We start from the raw sequence: 5697 nt of genomic DNA on the forward strand, positions 1-5697 counted from the left end.
ATTCTAGGCAGGTGCTCTACCACTGAACTACATACCCCCCACCCATGTGGATATCAAGTTATCTAGTCTAATCTTCCACCTGGCCACCAGAGATGTTGAACCATTTAGAGCATCATCTGGAAAGTCATTGTCCTCGACAGATGTGTCCCCTGATGGAAGGGACTATCTCTCTCTCGTTTACCCTCCTACATCATAAATTTTTGGATTGGAAAATGATTCTCTATTTTCAGCCCGGGGACAAATGAGGGCACTAAGTCATAAAAGCCTAAAAAGCTGGTCCTAGGTATCCCAGTGCCCTGCCGTGCACGTCAGCGGCCTTCTCCACCCTGGGGAACTTGGTTTCACGGGGGGGTGGGGGTGGATGTACAAAGAGGAAGTAAGAAGGGAGAGAGAGGGAAGCAGCAGGGCCGATATCCGGGGGTCTCAGAGCTCAAGAGTCCTCTGGTTTTGTTTTGTTTTTTTTTTATAGACCCAGACACTGAGGCCCACAGAGGGGCAGAGCCCTGCCTTAGGATGTACCGCCCGTGGTTGCCAGGGCCCCACTCTGCAAGGCTCTGCTGGGCACTGTGGCTGTAGTTACGGTGTTTTCTCAGCGCCTGGGAACAGATGGCCCCAGCTCCCACCCACGGAAGCCAAACATTTTCCCTGGCTCATTCGTTCAGAAGCCTGCTCTTGTAAATAGAGAGTACAAGAGCTTTCCCAAGCGGTGCGCGCGGCTCACAGAGACCTGCTGCCACGAGGAGAAGCCTTGGAGGGAGGGGGCACAGCAGGACTCAGGTAAGCAAGACACCTCCCCGGGGGTCCCCAACAGGGCTAGGAGTCCCGGAACACCGAGGAGTGAGGAATTAGGAGAGAACAGCTCAGGCTAGGCAGGCTTGGGCTCAGTCTTGCCTCTGCCACTCCCGTGGTGTCTGGTTGGGGCTCTCTGGCATCAGTTTTCTTGCCTGTGAAATGGACATACTGTGAGCCTTCTAGAAAGTGGCTTAGTCTCCAGCAGTCTGTGCACTTGCCTCCCTTCACATGGGGTGGGGTCATTTCAGGGTATCTCACTTCGCCCTCTTTCATCAGGCCTTTTTTCTGCTCATTCTTCTTGTTTCCTCTGCTGTGTGATCTTGGGTAAATGTCTTCACCTCTCTGGGCCTCATCCCAGGGGCAAAGAGAAGACATAGGAGGTTTTCTGGAGGAGGAGCACTGCTGGAACTTAGAGATGAAGGAGCACAAAGGAAGTGAAGATGAGAAGGCTCTATGCGGGGGGACTTCTCCAGGAGGGGGAAATCTGTGTGGATAACATAGGCATAAAAGACTACAAGGCTGGGCACAGTGGGGAATGCCTGGAATTCCAGTACTGAGGGGGAGGCAGGAGAATCAGAAATTCAAGAGCAGTCTGGGCTATGTACCAAGGAAGGAAGGAAAGAGGGAGGAAGGGAGGGAGGGAGGAGAAGAAAGAAAAAAGGAACTATAAAAGGGAGGAAATCATAGGACCAGGAAGCGAGGCTTTAAGGGATAGGCTGGGGGGAGGTGGAGCTGCCCATGAGAAGGGATGCAGTTGGCACCCCCTTGGTGACAACAAGCCTAGGTGCCCCTGAGGTGTTTCACCCCATCCCCTCCAAACCCTGACATCCGCACCCGCAGTGGCCAATAATGAAGAGTTATTTCCAGCTGGAAAGCCTTTGGAGCAGGGCCAGGCAGCTCCTGGATCCCGAGCCAGCCTCCAGCGGCACCCGCAGCCTTGATGCCCGCCCTGGGAGTCCCAGGAAGAGCCGGATGCAAAGGAACCACTATCTGATTGCCAGACCTAGCAGTCTCGGGAGTGGTGTTTGGGGAGCACTTGGAAGGACAGGTTTGGGGTGCTGGGAAGGGATGGACATTTGCCCCGCTGCATTGTGTGACTTGAGTCCTCCAAGAACCTGACCGCCCTCTGTGCTAGCAATGGCAAGATGCAGATCCCAGCAAAGTATGCATTGCCCGCCCCTCCCTGCCCTGAGCCTGGCAACGTGTGGCAGGCAGCACATCCTTGCCCTCCCAGGACAGTCCCTGCCTCTGTTGCTTGCTTCCTTCGTTCCTTCCTTCCTTCCTTCCTTCCTTCCTTCCTTCCTTCCTTCCTTCCTTCCTTTCTTCTTAATTTTAAGTTCTTTTTCTTCCTTTTTCTTTGTTTTATTTTTATTTCCTGTCATTTTCATTTGCTTGATCTTTTTGAAACAAGGCAAGCCCAGAACTCACCGTATAGCCCAAACTGTCCTCAAATTCCTGATTCTCCTGCCTCCACCTCCCCAGCTACTGAAATTGCAAGAGTGTGCTAACACGCCCTGATGCATGCGTAGCCAGCACTGCAGGATTGCGGTGTCTTCATAGCCCACGACACAAGTGCTTCAAAAATCAAGACTGAGGGGATTTCATGGGAAAATGGATTTATTTATTTTTTTTATTTTATGTGCACGTGTATTCTGACTGTGTGTTTGTTTGGGCACCATGCATGTACCTGGTGCTCACGATGCCCTGGGATCTGAATTACAGTTGGTTGAGCTACTTACCATGTGGATGCTGGAAGTTGAGTCCAGGTCCTCTAGAAAGAGTAGCCAGTGTTCTTCTCACCACTTTGCTGTCGATCCAACCCCAACAAAACTAATTTTTAATACCTCCACCCCAACCCCAGTACTGAGCACTGAACCTGGAGTATTATGTAAACCACGCAAGCATTATGTCTTTATTATCTTTTTCAGGGTTGGGGACTGAACCTCTAACACACTAAGCAAACACTCTATGATTGAGCCCAGTCCCTCCCTTGGGGATTCTAGGACAGCATTTTGCTGCTGAGCCACACTGAAGCTCTGGTTTCTGCCCTGGAGGCCTTGGGGATCTGTCCATGGTGCTGGAGTATAGGCCAAGCCACGAGGGAGTTGATTCTCAGGTCCCAGCCAGCAGCTCATGCAGGTCCCTAGGCCAATCTGCTGGGAACGCTCTGTCCAAGCTCAGATTTTGATGTCTTGGACTTGGTTCCCCAAAAGGGAGGAAAGAAATTCCAAGTTCTTGGGTCTCTGTGAGGATAAGTGTGGTTAGTGTGTCACACGGATGTGTCAGGATGTGTCACTGTGACTGATTATAACACCCACCATCCCCCAAGTGGAGCCCTGGCTTCCCCTTTTACCATCTGTCCTCTTGTCATCTGTGAAAGGGCTCCCTGGGCGCAATGTCCCTGAGAACAAGAGCAGGTGTCAATATGAAGGCCACACCCACACTGGCTCACTTTGACCAGCACAATGGCCCTCCCTCCCCCTCTCTCTCCCCACTTCCTGAGCAGGCCTCCTCCACAGGCTTCTGCCTGCTTGTGGGTTGATGGGAAAGATCCTAATGGCTTTAAGCTAATAAGTTGAGAATAAATTAGGTTTATGTCCACAGAAATCACATGACAAAGGACAGACCTGAAAGCGCTTTGGGGGCAGTAGGGGGTACCCTTGGACTCTTTCTCTCTTTAATTTTTAAAATTGCATTTTCTTGTTGTGGGGAGGGCACACTTGCCGAAGTCAAAGACAGCTTGCAGGTACAGCATCCTCACACCTGCGAATGCTCTCTCCTCTCTCTCCCCTTTCTTCCTCATTTTTATTTTTTTTCTGTGACAGTTTCAACATTTAGCCAATGCTAACCTTGAACTTGCAATCCTCCTGTCTTGGCCCCTTAAGTGTAGGCATAACAGACATAAGCCCTTGAAATTTATTAAACATAAGATGGGCCAGAGGCTGGCTGTGGAATGGGAGGGCGGCTGATATCTGAGAAAAGAAACGGAACAGGCTGCGAACACCCATCGCGACTCCCTTCGCTTTCATTTCTGTTTAGAATTGTCATAATAAATGATGAGCCGAGAAAGTGGTTAAAGGCACTTGCCGGCAAGCCTGGTGCCCTGAGCTCAATCCTAGAACCCACACGGTGGAAGGAGAAATTAAGAAAGAAGGGAAAGAAGAAAGGAGGGAGGGATGGAGAACCCGGATGCTGTGTGTGGAACCCAGGCTGAGTCTAAGGTCTGGCATGGGTCACGGCTTTTAACATCTGAACAACCTGCTTTCATCTCCTAAGTGCTGGGGTTATAGATGTGCACCATCACACTTGTGTGTGTGTCGTATGTATGCGTATTGTATGTACAAGTGAGTGCAGGCGTGTGCACCTGTGTGCCATAGGAGGGCATCAGGTGTTCTGCTCTGTCTTACTCCCTTGAGACAGAGTCTTGCACGTAACCAAAAGCTATGCGGGCAGCCAGCAAGTCCCAGTCATCCTCCTGTCTCTGTCACCACCTCCACAGGGCTGGGTTACAGGAGTGCCTGGCTGTTTATATGGAGGCTTGGGGATCCAAACTCAGATCTTCACGCTCAGGCAGCAAGCGCTCCTATCTACTGAGTCATCTCTCCAAGCCCTGTTTGTTTTTGTTTCGTTTAGACAAATTTCAGGTAGCCAGACTGGTCTCAAATGTCTTATGCAACCAAGGGTGATCTTGAACTTTTCATCCTCCTGCCTCCACCTCTGGAGTGCCAGGATGACAGGCGCAGCCACCAGGCAGGACCAACACTTCTGCTGCACAAATGCTCACAATGTGCAGGACACATTGTGTCCCCAGGACACAGAGTACCGCCTCCTCCTCCCCGCATCGCGCCCTCCAGCCCCACCTCCCCCTCAGAGGGTAGCTAGCACCTGATTTCCTTAGAGTCCTCTCGTCTGTTCTAGGAATTCACAGAAATGGGGCCACGTGATGTGTTCCCTTGTGTCTGTCTGTTCGCTCCAGAAACGCATCCGAGGCGCACACAGGTGCAGGGCACGAGGAATTCTTAACGTTGTGAGTGGGCGCCACGTGGGGGAGGGCTGCAGGCTTTTATCCATCTCCTGTTTGTAACACATGGCCTGTCTCCAGCTTACTACTATGAATAAAATGTACAGTTGTCCCTCGGTATCTGCAAGAGAGTCTATACAAAACCCTGCTGGTACCAGAACCCAAGGTGGCTTGTTAAATTATGCTGTCTTTTGCATAGAACCTGTGCGTTTACTTTTTTTTCCTTTTTGAGTAGAAGAGGAAGGTCTCATGTAGCTCAGGCTGGCCTCAGTTATTAAGTAGCCAAGGATGACTTTAAGTCTCTGTTCCTCCTGCTCCTACCCCCCAAGTGTTAGAATTGCAGGTGCACCCCATCATGCCCCTTTTTATGAAGTGTTGGGGATCGAATCCACGGCTTCACATATGCTAAGCAAGTACCCAGCCAACCTAATTACATCACCAGCCGTATAACATTTTATCAGAGCTTTTTCTTTTCTTTTTAGCAACTATGCAAATAATCATATGACTTCCCCGTCCCCATAGGTTAATGATGAATTACTGGGAGTGTGGCTCAGTGGGAGAGCACTTGCCTAGCATTTGCGAGGCCACAAGTTCTATTCCCAGTGCACGTGTGTGCGCGCACACACACACACACATATACACACAACTAAAGAATATTCTTGTGGCTGGGAAGACGGCTCAGCAGTTAAGAGCACTTGTTCTGGCAGAAGACCCTAAATTAATCCCCAGCACCCATACAGTGAGTCATAACTGTAATTCCAGTTTCGGGGGACCTGGACCCGATGGCCTCTTCTGACCTCCTTGAGCAATAGGTAGACACCCATGTACTTACATGTATGCAGACAAAACACATGGATAATTTTATTTAAAAAAAATCCTTAGCC

At 50.4% G+C, this 5697-nt stretch overlaps 1 protein-coding gene across 1 annotated transcript in view; it reads left to right on the top strand.

Moving 5' to 3' along the window:
• The first annotated feature begins 714 nt into the window (after window positions 1-714).
• Slc29a4 (solute carrier family 29 member 4) overlaps window positions 715-5697 on the top strand; it is a 31452-nt gene continuing 26469 nt past the window's right edge. The window contains exon 1 of the mRNA XM_013354058.2: window positions 715-777. The gene's annotated coding sequence lies outside the window, so the exon portion shown is untranslated. The remainder of the gene's footprint in view (window positions 778-5697) is intronic.

The sequence above is a fragment of the Microtus ochrogaster genome, unplaced genomic scaffold, assembly GCF_000317375.1.
Source record: "Microtus ochrogaster isolate Prairie Vole_2 unplaced genomic scaffold, MicOch1.0 UNK27, whole genome shotgun sequence".
Classification (NCBI taxonomy): Eukaryota; Metazoa; Chordata; class Mammalia; order Rodentia; family Cricetidae; genus Microtus; species Microtus ochrogaster.